This window comes from Camelus dromedarius, chromosome 14, assembly GCF_036321535.1.
Source record: "Camelus dromedarius isolate mCamDro1 chromosome 14, mCamDro1.pat, whole genome shotgun sequence".
Classification (NCBI taxonomy): Eukaryota; Metazoa; Chordata; class Mammalia; order Artiodactyla; family Camelidae; genus Camelus; species Camelus dromedarius.
In genome coordinates, this window is record NC_087449.1 from 18,004,361 (window position 1) to 18,021,956 (window position 17,596).

At 34.5% G+C, this 17,596-nt stretch overlaps 1 long non-coding RNA gene across 3 annotated transcripts in view; it reads right to left on the reverse strand.

Moving 5' to 3' along the window:
* LOC116156915 (uncharacterized) overlaps positions 1-17,596 on the reverse strand; it is a 244,873-nt gene that overhangs the window by 48,107 nt on the left and 179,170 nt on the right. For all 3 annotated transcript variants that reach the window (XR_004140869.2, XR_004140868.2, XR_004140867.2), the window contains one exon: positions 12,972-13,077. This is a non-coding gene — a long non-coding RNA (uncharacterized LOC116156915). The remainder of the gene's footprint in view (positions 1-12,971; positions 13,078-17,596) is intronic.

The following is a 17,596-nucleotide window of genomic DNA, read 5'->3' on the forward strand; positions in this document are numbered from 1 at the left end:
ATGAGATAACAACAACCACAATAATAGTATTTCATTGTTTGTAAAAGAAGTAACGTTTGCACATTTGTTGCCATTAGCAGAGTGACTTTTTAATGGATATTACAACAGCTTATTGTCAGATAATCGGACTGAGATTCAGTCTATCCTGCCAAATACAAAATTAAACAACATAACTCTTACAGAAATGTTTATGCCACTTTCTTAAGGAGCTGAAAAAGAAAAGCATCACTTCTTCCTAATGACATGTTATGTAACAATTATCTTTGTCATGCTGCTGTGAAACACCAAAGTTTTTTTCCTTAAGTTACACACAGAAAAATTAAATAGTTTAGATGTTACCAATTACAAACCCTTATTTCTTCAAAATTAAACATATTAACTTAAAGAAAAAACATGCAACTGCCATGCAAAAGTTAAGGAATAACAAAGAACAGGTATGTTTTAAAAACATATACAGTATTAGACTAATGGGAAAAAATCAATTACTGATAGATTAGTAGCAAATTATGCTGGATATTCTAGTAGTTCACACTTAAATGAGGTAAAGATAAAACGAAGTGCAAAAAGAGAGTTAATTTCTAGGCTGAACTAATAGAAGGGTCAGTCTTAGGATCTTAGCACCAGAACGTGACTGGTTTCAGCTCCATGAAGGTGATGGGCAAATGACAGTGGCTCCTCCAGAGGAAAAAGCCCAAGAGTCTGGCTATCTGTCAACTTCAGAATGATTAAAACAGAATTCACAACTGGCAGTCGACAAACAGAATCTGACTATTCCAATGTGTTTTATTTGGTTTGCACAGTGCTGAATTACACTATGCTGTGAAGTTTAGAATGTATACTAATATTTACAAAGCAAGATATTTCTCATACAAACCAGATCTTTACTTTTTCTTGGAAACTAAAAGATCTGGCAGCATAAAGCCCACGTTTCCCCTTTGGTGACAACTGATTGAAGCGGGAGACCTGATGCCTACACTCTTCAGATAAGGTATGAGTTCTTCCTCTTGGCCTAGCCAGCTTCCCACATGTGTTCCACTAGCCCAGATGCTGCAGTGGGGAGCTCGTGTCATGACAGGTCCCTGGCTGGGGCTCTGGTAATGTGTAGCCCAAAAGGCAGGAGGAGCTTAGGCCACCCTTTTCAGTCATTTACAGGTTGCCACATAGATGAGAAAATGAACTTACTCTAAGTTTTCAGAGAAAGCGTAAGTAGAACCTAAGTGAGGAGTTTAGAGGGAGACAGCTTTTAAGAAAACATAAGAACAAACTGTATCATTTGAAACAGAACTATTTAACAAGAGATGTCTTTTTCAGAAAGAAATGTGCACCCTTTCATTGGAGATAATCAGACAAAAGCTGGGTGTCCAATAGCATCTTTCCCCTTCGTCCTCAAAATTAATGATTCCATGAAAAGCCACTGCGTTATATCTGTGTATATAACTGTAGTACAACTTTAACTGTTACATAGCCACTCAACTGAAAAACTCCTCTTGTCCTACTCTTAAGATTCTCTCCCTCTTTCAGGTGCCATCTAGACAAATGAAATATGATTTTTATAGGACAAAGTAGTTATTGCTCAGAATTTCCCTCTTTTGATCTTAAACTTGCATACATAGGTACAGTTTCTGTCCATTTTCTCTTTATTTTACGGTCCTAGGCTATGGTACAATGCTTACGAGCAAGAAAACGTTGTTATAAAAACCTGTCCCACTCTTTAGACAGTGAATGGAGCCTAAAAGTGATGGCATTTTCTATACAAGAAGTGAACCCATAGTCCCTGGATAGAATCATGTTTTTGGTCAGACCATTGCGAAATAAAATGAATTAAGATTCTTCCTTTAAGAGATACATAGAAAGTCATCAGCACCACTTATGAAGTACATGCCTTTAAAAATCTGAAATGGAATTTAGCCAAGTCACTAGACCTCAGTACCAGTTTACAGTTTACCAGCTTGCCAGTTCATATGGGAAACAGAAGATCAAGCTGACTACAACACAAGGAAATGATTACTCTACAATGCAATTAAACCAACTGATCTAACAAAGCGATAAAGGACATGAAAAGAGAGTGGGTGTGAGGAAAGTGGGAAGGGCAGAAGTTAAAGAATAAAAGAAATTAAAGGGACGTTAAAATGCAATAAAATGTGTAAACACTGTCGGCATCATGATTCAAACAAAACAACTCAAAATACTTATGAGGCAAATGAGAAGTTTTGAATAAAGATTGGGTATAAAATAATATAGGATAATAAAGGATAGTTGCTATTGAGTGAAAATTTGTTGAGGAACAAGTTATTCAAAACTTCTTGAAATTTCACTCCAAATATTACTTATTAATTACAATGCAGAAATCTGCTGGACACAACCTTAACCAAATGAGCAAATGTAACATCTTCAATAACGGAACAAATATACATCATGTATCTCTTGATGTGCCATGTAATATCCTTGCTGAAAAAATAAAGTATTAACTGAAATCTAACCATGAAGCAATACTCAGACAAATGCAAACTGAGGCCCATTTTGCAAAACAACTGGCCTGAACTATTTTAAAACTTCGGTATCAAGAAAGATTAAAAAAAAGGGGGTCAGGGGGGTGGGGAGACATAGGAAGTGTTCTTTAAGATTAAGGGAGGCTATGTGCAAAATACAATCCTTGATTGGCTCCTAGATTGAGAATAAAATAAACAACTATTAAGGATAGTCTGCATACAATCGAGAGATACTGAATGTGGATTGCATATTAGCCTATTGTATCATATTAATGTTAACTTTTCTGTGTGCTGTCATTGTATTGTGGTTATGTGGGTGAATACCTGGCTCTTAGGAGATACAGACTGAATTATTCAGGGAGGAAGTACTGTGATGTCTGCAGCTAATTCGCAAATGTTTTCAAAAGATAAAATAAGCATGTGAGAGTGAGTGTGCAAGCACTCCTGAGCAAGAGGGGAAAAGGGAAAGAGCAAAATGGCCACATTTTAACAGGGGCTAAATCTAAAGGAGAGGAGGACATGCAGGTGTTCATTGCCTCTTAAAAATTTTTTTCCAGAAGATTTGATATTTTACAGCATCTAAACATTGGGAAGATAATTATCTTTAAATTGTTTAAAGTATGAAAACTGAATGGTAGCTATGTTAAAAATAAAAATCCTCATCAATTTAAGATGCATACTGAACTGTTTACAGGTAAAATAATGTCTTTTGAGATTTTCTTTAAAATATTTCAGTTCAAAAAGAAAGTGAGGGAGTAAATAAAACAAAATTGGCCAAAATTCTGGAGCTGGGTGATAAGTATATGTGGGTTTATTCTATTTAAAAGCTAATTTTAGATGTGATCTATCTATCTATATGTCTATATACCTATATATATAATGGAATATTACTCAGCTATAAAAAGAATGAAATAATGCCATTTATAACAACATGGATGGATCTAGAAATTATCATACTAAGTGAAGTAAATCAGGAGAAAGACAAATATCATATGATATCACTTACAAGTGGAAGCTAAAAAAAAAATTGATACAAATGAACTTATTTACAAAACAGAAAGAGACTCACAGACATAGAAAACAAACTTATGGTTACCAAAGAGGAAAGGGTAGGGAGGGATAAATTACAAGTTTGGTATTATCAATATAAACTACTATATATAAAATAGATAAACAACAAGATCAATATCCGGTAAACAACCTATCATGAAAAAGAATATAAAAAAGAATATATATATATATATATAACTGAATCACTATGCTGTATGTCAGAAACTAACACAAAATTGTAAATCAACTAAACTTCAATAAAAAAATATCTGAGGGAAAAAAGCTAATTTTCTAAATGACTCATTAAAACACTATTTCACCATGTTGGTTTTCTTTTTTCATTTTTAAACTATAGCTTCTCAAGCAGTTTTGGATATAATTTTTGATATACAAATAAAAATTCAGAGTCAAGTATTGGCTAGTACAAAAAAGTATCATATTTTCTGGCATTATTCAGAAATTCATTTAAAGGTAATCTCCAGGCAACTTCTGGTTGTCTTCTAGATTCACAAGAAGAATAAAAGAATATGCTGAAAATCTTTACGCTTAAGGGTATGCATTTTGAAAATGAGAAAGCCACACTTTAGTAACTGTGAATACCTTCTTCTCATATAGGAAATATTCTAGTTCTAGGGTAGCCTTATACTGATGTTAGATGGTTGGAATCAAGTTTATTATAAGAAGATGGACTTCATCATGCTATTTTTGTACCTCTCTAAATATACCCTTTTGAAATCAAATTGGACATGCCCAATTATGCTGCATCATCATACATTACTTTGATAATTTTTTCTTTCTATAAAAATTAGTATTCATAATATAACAAAGCTCTTTGTACTTAGTCAGATACAGAATGAAAATATCTGTTCCACAAAATTGTGTAAAAAATACAACACAAAAGGAAAGATTTTGTCTGTCTTTCAGAAATACTTTTTTCAATAGTGCAGGAACTGGATATAACTCTTTTCTGATCAGGTGCTAAATTAGTAAATGTATAAAGAATTTTGAAAGAATTATACCTATGTACAGGTATTGATTTCAATTTTATACGAAATATAGCCCTCCTAAGATGAGATTTTCTGTCAACTCTGCACACATCCCGTACACTCTTCAGTTGATATTTTCATGTTTTCCTCCCTGTTCCTGTTCTAACATGTAGTTAGAATGATGACCCAAAGTAGAAAAGACATTCTTGTGTTCTCTGTATACCCAACTCAGATACAAGAGACATTTTAAATATCTGTCTATAAAAAGAAAACAAAAATCAATAACAAAAGCAAAGGCACTTAATGAGAGACAAAATGTTACAACATGTAAATCAAGTTTTTGCAGATTATCTCTGTACATCCAACATTTCTAGGTAAATATTTTTTAATCTAATTATCTGTAAGTTTTGTTTATATATTGATTATTCAGCTGTTTCCTGGGATATAGTCCAGGGTACTTACTTTTTTTTTTTAAGATTTTGATGGAAATCAATACTCAAAACTAAGTATTATGCCTATTCTAACATCAAACATATTAAAACTTTTTTAGCTTCTATTTTATAACATCTGCCAAAATTTCCCTTCATTTTTGCATAAAATCAAGGTTTTGTTGATATTAAATTATTAATGAGTTAACTCTAAAGTACCTCTTTGTATTACCTATCACCCAGAAATAATCTTATAAAGTACCATATTTTACATGATATATAGAAAAATAAAGTATTTTGTAGAATATTCGTAGTCATTAAATGTCAAAACTGGTGTTGGATTTTGACATAAACAATGCTACACTGAAAAATAAAAAGCCTTGGCTCCAAGCCATCTGCTTCACAGTTCACAAATATATCTCGATTAGTAATTCTAATTAGAGGACACTGATATCCAAGAAGATATATCAAAACAAGAATAATTCTAGTTTAACATTTCTTAGAATGACAAGAATAATGAGTGTATTTACTATCCTAATATTGGTTTTATATTTTAATACAATTTTAAAATAATATCAGTTTTAATTTTCTGAACAATGTTTAGGATCTGTCTCATTGCTTTGTATATTAAACAAGCTATTGAATTTAGAATTGTAGCTCAAAAGCAAATTGTGTAGAGGTAATAAGTGTGTTGAGTAAGGTTCGAAATATCTCCAATCAAATAATGAACTTAATCTAATAGAAAGGAGACATTAGGCTCCATGGAAGGGCTTGGCATTCTCTTCCTGAAGAGTTTCCTCTCGACATGAGCAAATATCTTTGCTGTCCGTTTTCTTTCCCTTTTTACTTTACTACTCCTAGTCCTCTATGGATCAAGGTTATAGAAGGTAGTTTTTTTTATTTTCCATCCTTGAATATCTTAGAGGAATTAGAAAGGGGTGAGAATGCTTTTGTATCCACATGTAACATTGTGTAACCAGTCCCAACTGGTTGAAATTTACAGCAGCTGCATCAGGCCTCCTCAAGATCAAAAAACAAAACAAAACAAAACAAAACAAAACAAAACAAAACAAAACAAAACAAAACAAAACACATTAACATCTACCTCAAATTCTCTGATTCTCCAAAACTAAAATTTGACAGACCTTCAAGAATCAGAAAATAAAGTATCTATGATAATCCTATTTCATTTAGAACATCACATTTATTCCATGCAGTCCACAAATATTTTATTGAAATTTACTAGGACTACACACTCTACTAGACTCTGAAATATGCAATGATGCATGACACAGCCATGATCTTGTCCTCGGGAAGGTTAAAGCCTAGGAAGAGAGCTCACACCGAACAAATAAATACAGGTGAGAAGCACATTACAAGGTGAGGGTGAAGGCTGCTAGGGGAGTGCACACATAGTGGATTATTGTAACCTGTAGCAGAGGTGGGGGTTACCTGAAGAAGTGAGACTTCAGGGAAAAGGCTAGAGGATGAGTAGAACATTGCTGAGGAAAGGAGAAGAGGTGAGCATAAATAAAATCTGGAGAGTGCAATTAATATTAGAGAAAATATGTCAGGAAACTTGCTAAAGTTAAAATTATCTTTTGTCATTTACAAAACAAAAAAAACCCTCTTTTATTAGACTTTGTGCATAAAATGGTCCATTAAACCATATATTCAATGAAACATGACAACTAGAATGATCAAGTGCAACCATGTATTTCTAAGCCCTAATTCTAACTAAGAGGGAAAATGCAGTGGACCAATGATAATGTGGTATTGATGTATTTCTGCAATTAACAATCTCACTTTTTAACTAATATTCTGAATAATGCCAGAATAATTACAATTATGACAATTTCCAGGATACTTAATTATGAATTTTTCTTTCCTTAAAGCTTAATTACTTGACTTTCTAGTATTTCTTAACTTGGAAATTATCAAATGAAACTATTCTAAATGGAAAAACTGATATATATACTTCGAGTGGAAAAATAACTAAATTACATGTATAAGCACTAAAAAAAAGTAAAAGCTGAATTTATTTTGATCATTTCAATTAGATGTTTAATGAAATTAGAGAACTTTAAGTTTTTATTTGTGTTGAATTTAACTCTTTTAAGATTGTTTATTAACATAGAAGCTCCTTCTGCAATGAAAGCTAATATTTTCAAACTGCATTTTAAATTATTATAAACAAATTTTTTTATTTATGGCAATTTAAAAATTTTAATATTAAAAATATAATTGAAATAAATACAGAGTGTTTTAAATAAGTAAATCATAAGCACACAACTCAAAAAGAGTTACAAAGTGTATATGCCCATAGAACCATAAATCAGGGCAATAAATAGAACATACCAGAACCCCAGGACTGCCACACAGATCACTCTCCATCACTACCATGCTAGCCTTCCCAAAGGTAAGGAATCATTCTGACTTCTATAACATAGATTACTCATGCCTGTTTTTGAACTTTATATATACTAAAGCATATAGTATGATAACTGATAATTATAAAAATGTGGCATATCGATACTTGAAATATGCAGATTAAACTACTCTTAAAGGAAAATTTGTCACCTTAAAAAGCATTTTTAAAAGGGCTGAAACCAAAGATCTAAGTTTCTAGTTCAAAAAATTTAAAAAATAACAGCAAGTTAAAACCAAAGATAAAGAAAAGTGAAATGTTAACAATAACAGAAATAAACTGTACAGAAGATTAATATACAATAGAAAAAATCAATAAAGCCAAATGTTGATTCACTGAAAAGTCTAATAAAATTGATAAAGCCTTGATGAGAATGAATAAGAGAAACAAAAACCATATGTAACCAACATGAGGAACAAAAACAAAAGAAAAGAATACCACTACAAATCTTATAGACTTGAAAACAAAGAAATGTTTAAAAATTGAAGTATAGTTGACCTGTAACACTAGTTTCAGATGCACAAAATAGTGATTTAGCATTTCTATACATTACAAAATGATCACCGTCAGTCCCTTGCCTGAGGAGACATTTCCAAATGCATATTGCTAAGATCAATGTCAAAGAGTGTACAGTCTGTTTTCTTTTAGAAGTCTTATGGTTTCAGGTCTTATATTTAAGTCTTTAATCCATTTTGAGTTTATTTTTGCATACAATGTGGGAAAGTAGATTAGTTTTGTTCTTCTGCATGTAGCTGTCCACTTTTCCCATCACCATTTATTAAGAGGCTGTCTTTTTCCTATTTTATATTCTTGCCTCCTTTGGTGTAGATTAACTGACCATGTAACTGTGGGTTCATTTTGGGCTCTCTATTCTGTTCCATTGATCTATGTGTCTGTTTTTGTGCCAGCATCATACTGCTTTGATTACTGTAGCTTTGTAGTATGATTTGAAATAATGTTATGAAAAACTTTATGCAACTCTGTTTTTATCATTCACAAATTACAAAAAGCAAAATTCTCTAAGTACAAATGAGAATAATCAAAATAGCTATTTTCAGTTATTTGAAAGTCTGCAATGTTGTAATTTGATTTTTTTCTTAGTGATTTTTTTCCTCAGGAAAAGAACTAGGAATGGTGGGAAAAATACATTGGAAATACATTTAAGTTTACTCTGAGAATTTAAAGAAATTACATATTCTTCATCAGAGAAAATACCCATATCTAGATTGGAAAGCTTGATATAGATAATCACGTTCATAACATTTTTGCAATTATGAATCTGAGAATCTGATGAAAGGTTTGGACATTCTCCCCAGATGAATACACATATTGATATACATATCGAATTTAACATCAGGAAGCCTCTTCATGGACTCATTAGTTAGGAAGGCCTATGGTAGAAGATATAAATTATCAGGTGAAGAAATGAAGCTTTAAGGTATATATCTACTCTAAAGTAATTGTCACATTTAAAATAAATGAATAAATAACTTCTAAATACTCTTCTATATTGTTGAAAGGTAATATGTTATGAGTGATTTAATTGCCTTCTTATATTAGCACCTGTCCCATTTCAATATAATTCAGAATGTTCTCAAAGAATAACTAGAATTTTTTTACTAAGAATTATTTATATTAATATCACAGTGGTCTATCAAATAATAGTACTGCTTAAGATTGAATAAGCTTTGATTTCTCTTGAATCTCCATGGCTAAGGCTAAAACGGAATAAACATAGTTAGTATGTGCAAATGTGTTCTCCTGAACTTTAAAGATACACTTTTAGAAATAGTTTGAAATTATTGTGTCCACTTAAAAAAACCTGATATTACAACGAATAGGTCAGCTACGATCTTCCAAATTTCTGGTCATCAAAAAGAAAGTTATAGCATATTTCTACTGTAAAAGCCAGCACAAAGCAAAAATCAACATGTATTTACAAGAGGAATTGTTAAGAGGACAAAAAGCAGCCAACAACTAGAGTGATCAGTCTTATTCAGAACAAGGTTGAAAATATCTTATAGGAATGTGTTCTCGACAAGTATTCCAAGAGAATGGAGGCATGTTTTAAAAGAACTTTGGTAAGATTTTTTTATAATAGGATGCTGCAAAACCTTATTCAAAAGACTAGAAATTTCAATTGTAACATACATAGTTTTTTTCGTTCCTTATGCTGATTTCAGTGTATACAGAATAGAACCTTAAAAACGTATAGAATTTACTTTTGTACAGTTAATATGTCTGACCTTTACACCACATGGGTTTACGGTTTAATTATATGACAGTACTAGCCAGACTACAAAATAAAATCACTCAATAGTAAAACACACATGCAATATAATGTTGCATACTGTGAAGTATAGCCAATATTACACAGTACGACTCCTCAAGCATTTGAAAAACCATTCAACAGAATTACAGCTTTTGAGAACAGAGATATTTTTAAGAGCACATAAGGTCAAAATTTCATTGAAATATTAATCAATATAGACTTTAAATCCTGTAAAACCTCTTAGCAGTTAAAGCAAACATTTGCATAACATTTCACTTAAAATAGATCAAAATAATAATAGAATTATTTGAGTTCTGCCAGATGATTTCATTATAAATAAGATATCTCAGTGAAAGAGAGATGAGAAAGATCTCAAATTTGTTCCTTAGAAATGTTTTCGAAGTACTCTGGAAACGAAGAGCATGCTACAGAATGCAGGAAATGCATATTCCTTTTGGCTTTTAGTGTAACACTTTTACATGAGAAAGCAAAATTTCCCAGTATCCAGATCTGAATTTAACATCTTACATGTTGTTTTTTATCTACTGTTGCTGGAACAATAAACCATCCCAGCACTTTTTGGCTTAAAACTACAGGGATGTATTGTTTTTCATGTTTCTAAACTTGACTGGGCCCTTTTTCTGCTCCATATGGGTCCACTGGGGTCACTCTGAGGTTGTGTTCATCTAGACAGGCTGGACGGGAAGGGCCAAGAATGCTTCTCTTATTACTTATTTGGTCCTTGGACTTGCCTGCTTCAGTCAACTCAGTCTCGTTGCCAGCTCTTCATGTGACGTTGTATCCTCCAGGGCCTCTCCATGAGACCTCTCTAGCCGGAAAGCTAGGACTAACTTATAAAATGGCCCTGAGTTCCAGGAGGGAGAATTCTAAGCGGGTAAGCCTCAAAGTGGAAGTATGTGTCAAACCTCTGGTTGTATCACTTTTGCAAATGTCTCATTGATCAAAACTTCGATATGACCACGCCCAGCATCATTGTGTGAAGGTATTACAAAAGACATAAATGTGAGGGGGAAGGGGCATAATCATTGCTTTTTCTCAGTATAATAGCTTACCACACATGAGATATCTTTTTACATGTACACAGAGTCTATGAGATTAAAGTTCCAGTTTTCTGCATCACTTCTGTGATAAGAAAAAAATCCTGTTATCTATTTATGCCTCAAACAAAAACAATTCCATAAATAAATACTGTAGGTGAAGAGTATTTCATTTTTAAAGAAACAATTGTCACTTTTTAATAAAATTCAGGAGACTGTCTAAAATCAACTGTTATAGACCGGATTCTTAAAAATAGCAAAACCAATTACCATACGTGCATTTTATAAGAATCATTTTTCCAGATACTTAAAATCATCTTTTGCCTTCTAAGAAATAGTTTAGTTTCTAAACAAAAGGAAGGCCCAAATTAACACAGTCAGGGTTTTAAAAACCTCATTTACTAAGAAAGGCTTCTTATTGTTGTTTCTGAAAACAGCAAATAATAATAATAAGGCATAAAAAACAAAAAGTAACCTAAGCATAGTGACTGATGATTCCACTGAATCAAACATCTGCATCAACAATAAATTCACTTAAATGCATTGAAAAACTTAAAAGAACATTAAGTGTAATCAGACCAAAAATTAAGGGAAGGAACCAAGATAAATTACTAAGCATTTTATTTGACTTTTGTCTTGAGCTCATTTGATGAATGAGGTGAACTTGAACTCTGATCCTTAAGGTCACAAGGGACCTTGAAAACGCTAAACAAAGCCTGTGGGTCTGCAATGCCATTATAGGAGTGAATTTAAAATAAACCAATCCCTCCTCAAGAATACTACACGAAAAGTTCTTGTCTTGAATTCTGATACTAGAGAGGGGTAAATATCTTCCTCAAGAATTCCTAACCCCACAACATTTCCTCAAAGTGGATTTGGAAAGAAAAAAAAAAAAAAAAACCACATACACCATGGGCGGTTCAAAAAACTTTATGTGAAGAATTTAATGTAGTAACCCTAGATTGATGCCTCGGGTTCCTGGAAGGAGCAAATTCTAGTACACTCTAGAGGAACCCATCACCTTCCTAAAACTCAAAGGGTTTTTACAGATAAACTTCTGAAAAATATAACTTCACAATCAAACGTGAAAGCAAAACAAAGTACCATGAGTGAGGACAGATGGCAAAGTCACACAGCAAAATACCCAGAAAGAGTTCTGATACTATAATTATCTGAATAAATGGAAGGAACTGAAATGCAAAGATTGACAATGAAAACTTCACAATATGACTAGTTAGATTAAAAGTAATAATTAAAATTTCTACAAATGGAAATTATACTTGTTAAAATTAAAAAATCAAAGTAGATATAACTGAGTTTAAATAGTGATCATAAGGCAGTTTGGGCAAAGCGTGGATAACATGATTGAAAATGCAAATGAGAGGTTAGAACACATAAAGAGTCCAATACATAACAATTCTGAGTTTCAGAATGAGAGGAGAGAATGAGGCAGCAGCAACAGTGGAAGAGATAATGGCTGAGATGTTCCTGAACTGATGAAGTATCAAATACACAGATCTGAGAAGCTCTATGAATCGCACACAAGAGAAATAAAAACAAACTCAAACTTGGAGAGAAGAGGGGGAAAAAAGCTAAAGTAAGAATTAGATTGCCGAAACATCTGTAATAAGGAGTCTGACTTCATTTCCGATGCTCGGCTGCTGACAGCTTTCAAGTCCCACATCCCTACGAGCTGATAGGAAAGTCCAGGTGCTCTCTCCTTTGGCATCCACAAGAAGTTCAAGCTATGCAGTTCCAGCCCTTATTCACGGTAGAAGCTTAATCGGTCTTTTTTCTCTGCTCTTTCAAGGCATTTTCAGATCACCTTGGAAGCCTACCCTACTCTCTTACGAAAACCTCATTATGTGAGTAATAAACTTATTCACATCATCTTGAAGCACTTGTGGCATCATTAGTCTGAAGATCTGAATTACATTTGGGGTGAGGGTTCATACGGTTTGTAGAGGATAACCACCATTGGCAGAGCAGGCGGCAAGCCTGGATAACGACCATCACCTCCAGGGGTCTTTCTTCTCTCTTTGTCTTGCTAACGGGCTCTGCTGCCTTCTGGCTAGAATGGTCTTTGAAGTGTGCTGTTGCCTGCTGGCAAGCTGGAGCCTTAGGCTGTGCTGGTTTGTGCGGTGCTTACAAATCCTACCAAACCTCTGTTTAGATTTAACCAACTGTCTCAGTTAGAACAGGCTGCAATAACCAAATACCACACACTGGGTGGCTTAAACAACAGAAACGTATTTCTCACCGTTCTGGAGGCTGAGACGTCCAAGATCAAGGTGCCAGCCAACTTGATTCCTGATGAGAGGACTCTTCCTGGAATGCAGATGGCTACCTTCTCACTGTGCCCTCACCTGGTGGAGAGAGAGAAAAAGTGAGCTCACCAGTATCTTTTTTTTAAATGGACACTAATCCTATTGGATCAGGGCTCCACATTTATAACCTCATTTAACCTTAATTACCTTCTACAAATATCCTTTCTCCAAATACAATCATAATGGGAGTTGGGTTTTTAACACATGACTTTTGGGGAGACACAAACTTTTAGTTCAAAACATTAACCTATGTTGGAAGTTTTTGATAATGTTTAGAGACAGGACCATAGGATTGGGGTCCTCCTTAAAATGACTTGGGTAGTATATCTCAACCTGGACCCGTGTGTTTCAGATTGAAGTATGAGTCTTGATTCCAGTATTAGCCATGACTGACACTAGGGTCAGGGGAACAACGTTTCCTGTGGCCATTGAGTGTGTGTCTCAAGCAGGCATTAGTCCCATTCTATAGAGTGTTCAGGGGAAACACTCATACCCTGTGCAATATGTGGGCCCATTGGATGATGGCTCACGTGGAGGAAGAGAAATTACGATGTCGCATACTGAGGTCAGACTACTTAAAATAAATGGCTCACCAGGCCTCTACAGAATGCCATTATTGCTGCTGCTAACTACACTTCTGTCCCAACAAAGATTCAGATCCTCAGGGCTATAGGGAACACACCCACAGCATCCCTCTGGGACAACCACTGACTTAACATTGGCCAAGTCCCTAACCCTAACAATACTGATTTGAGGCTCTCTGGAAGGAGAAACACAAATATGAGCAGAGTAGAGAGGACACCCTGCCCTGCTGAAACCATCAAAAAAGGCAAAAAAACAAACACCTGAATCTAGGGGGAGGAAACAAAACAAAACAAAACAAGCAAACAAACAAGCAAACAAACAAAACAGAGGTCCAAAATTTGACCCAAAGGAAAATCCAAAATTCACTAAAAGGATTTGTGCAGCAAAAAGGTAAAAGGGTACTGATTGACATTTTGGCTCTACAACACAGATTCTAAATTAACTTTAATATCTGCTGAAATTCACCAATTTGCTAACCTTTGTGGCCTTGATCATTATGGGGATTGAAATAAAGATATTCCAGATCCCACTAAATTTAACAAGGTACCCCCCCACCATGTTATGGGAGTCACTGAACATAAAACAGAGGATAAACAAGTATGCCTGGCCTTAGCCATTGGAACTACTGCCTTGCCTGAATTCCCTGTGGTCATAGTGCCCAATTTTCTACAATATCCATAGTGGTCATGGCTGCTCTGACTCAATGAGCAATAAATTAAAATTAAATTAAGTCTTTGGCACTTACAATTGGCTTGATAAAATGAGACCCTATGGACCTTTCCCCAAGATAGAATGTTTCATACAGCCCAATATAAATTTAAATAGGGCATTCAAGCATTGAAGCCCATTATATAAGACCTATTTAGAGAAGGCGTGATTATTTCCACTGCTTCAATTAGCAGCCCTGTTATTAAACCTGGAAAGAACGAATGGCACCTCAGAGTGGATTACTATAATGTTAATGCTATAGTCACTCCAATTAAGGCTCCACACCCAATATTATTAAAATTACTGACTCCATCCAACCAGCAACTGGTAAATACTCTGCAGTCATAGATTTGGCTAATACGTTCAGTGTCTATTTCAATACCCTCTCAGATGCAGTTTACGTTCATCTTCTAAGGGACACAATAGTGCATCTTATCTGGTTACTCATGGGCTACTTCAACATCCCTGTGATCAGACGTAGTCTTTGCAGGTACGATCTTAACTGTAGCCAGCTCTCTCCAGGAGCACAGGTATGCCATCACATTGATGACATCTTTCTTTAAGGAGATTCATTTGATACACTCATTCAGAACATACGAATACTCACCAAAAGACTCATGAAAATAAAATGGGCCATTGTCCCACAGTTAGTACAATGCCCCACCAGTTTAGATAAACTCCTAGAAGTTATTTGATAAACTGAGAGCTGCACCATCTCTGCCACTGTCAAGAAATAGTTATGGACCCTCTTAGCACCCATGATGTTAAAACAAAGCCCAGGCTTTGGGTTCTGGAGACAACATATTCTTCATTTACAAATCTTACTGTTACACACAAATGAGTTCACTATGAATGGAACCTCCTACAACAGAAGACTCAAGAATTTTTCCAAATTGCTATATAACAGGCACTTCCATTAGTGTACCCCAAAGACTCCTTCACTCTCGGGGCTTTAGCAACCTCCTCTCATTCCCCCTGGAGTCCCTGGATCACTCATGATGGCCATAAGTTGCCCATAGGCTTCTGGTACAAGAAAGTGCCCTTGATGGCACTACATCGTTATCTATTAAAGTGGCAATTGCAGGCTGTACAGTGAGGTCTCCTGAAAACAGAGGCTTTTCTGGACCTGAGCCTATGACCCTCTGTACCAAGCTGCCCATTGTGCCTTGGGTAATGGAAAGAGTACCCTATTAGCTCAGCATAGCCACTGAAGTCTCCTTGCTACAGATGGAGCCAGAATGGGCCTTCTGGCTTATCCTACCTGCAAGAGCAGGGAAGAGGGTAAGAGGAGAAGGGTATTTCCTTGTCCTCATTCCCTTGTCAAGGAGCCACAGTGTTAGAGGAAGTCACCCCTCTTCTGTTCCCTTTACCTCTTGAGGAGCTCCTTGATATCAACTGAGTGTGCATCGAAGAGATATTATTTAAGAAGGATGAAGAACCACCATTACATGAGATAGAGCTTGCTGGAGAGTTGCTGCTTTTCATCATTTAACCACATGTTCTAGATTGAGAATGGAACCCAAGAGTCAGCAGAACTGGCTGAACATTAGTCAGCTATCTTATCATATGATACCTTGGCCAACAGTCAGCCTCATCAGTACATTTTTACTGACTCTGGGGTCTCATTCAGTTGATGACAGAAATACTTTTTTTATATAAGATTTTTGCTTTTGGAATAAAGAATTTTGGATATCTTTTGTTTCACAGATGCCTAAAATATAGATTATGGTCATACACATCCCTGCATGTGCTAAACCCATAGGACAAGGCCTCACTAAGATATTCCTTATCCCCTCCAGAGTTCCAAACATTATTAATAGTGACCAAGGCACTCATTTCAAACTCAGAATATACAATGCCAGGTTCCTGAACAAAGTAGTCAACAGAACTTTCAACCAGCTTCAGGCTACAGGCCTCATAAAGCACCATAAAGTCTTACTTAAATGAAGTCAAATTCAATTAAATGAAACATGGCACATTTCAGTCATCAGTCAAATATCAGGAATAAATCATAACAAAGAGTTTGACTCCATTTTTGATGCTTGACTGCTGACAGTGTTCAAGTCCCACCAAACTCCCTTCCCCTTCTTCCCCATATCTGGGCAAGCTGACAAGAAAGCTCATTTGCTCCCTCCTTTGGCACTGGCAAGAAGTTCAAATCACACAAATCTAAGCCAGCACACAGGAACCCTTTCCCCAGTCCCAAACTCAAAATAAAAGTCTACCAAGTCTCTCTTCTCTGTACCCTCAAAATGTTTTGAAACCAGCTTGGGAGCCTGCCCTATTCTCCCCACAAAGCTTCATTAAAGGAGTAGCACACTTCTTCACATTCTCCTCTTGGTATGTGTGCAGTGTTATCAGTCTTAATGTTCAAGACAAACTTTGGATAGGAGCATCTGTCTCACCTCTACAGGTGACTATAACATCTATTTTTTTAATCAAATACATAATTAATTTAAAAGTAAGTTAAATTTATAAAAATAAAAGTTGTTCTATGGACCTTGTACTATTTAAAGTCATAATGAAAATATTGAATATATGCCAATTTTGATAAGTTAGTTCTACATGTTAAAAATTTCTAACAATGGAAAATACGAATATATAACTTAAAATCTAGTATACAAAAGAAACTGATATGAGAAAAAAAATTCATTCACGATAAGGCAAAAATGGAGAAAACACATATAGAAATGGAATAATATAAAAGCATAAAACAAAGTGATAGAAATTAAAATTATGATTAATTACCTTAAAATGCAAATTGAATAAATGTTACCATAAAAAAGATAAGAATTGTCAATTGTCAATTGTCACATTTTAAAATTCTGCTCTATGCTATCAATAATGAGTACATTCCCATCCCAAATATAAGAGTACATTCATACTCAAAGTAAAAGGATAAAAAAACACAAAGCAAATACCAATTTAAAAAAGCTGATGTGGCAATTAACATCAGATAAAATAGACTTTAAGATAAAAATCATTTAAAGAAAAAGAGAACATTACATAACAAATTTAAATGTTTTCACCCAATAACACAACATATTATGTAAAACAAAAAAAGAAAAAATACACAAATCCATGTTTAGAATGTGAGATATTAACATATTTTCTCAGTAATTGTTAGTTTAAGCAGCAAAGTATGAATGTCCCAGATGCTCTAGAATTTTGCCAAGAATTGGCATGGTCAGTCTTTTTAACACTAGCTATTCTAAAACATTTGTAGTAATATGACACCTCATTGTGGTGTTTACTCATATTTTTC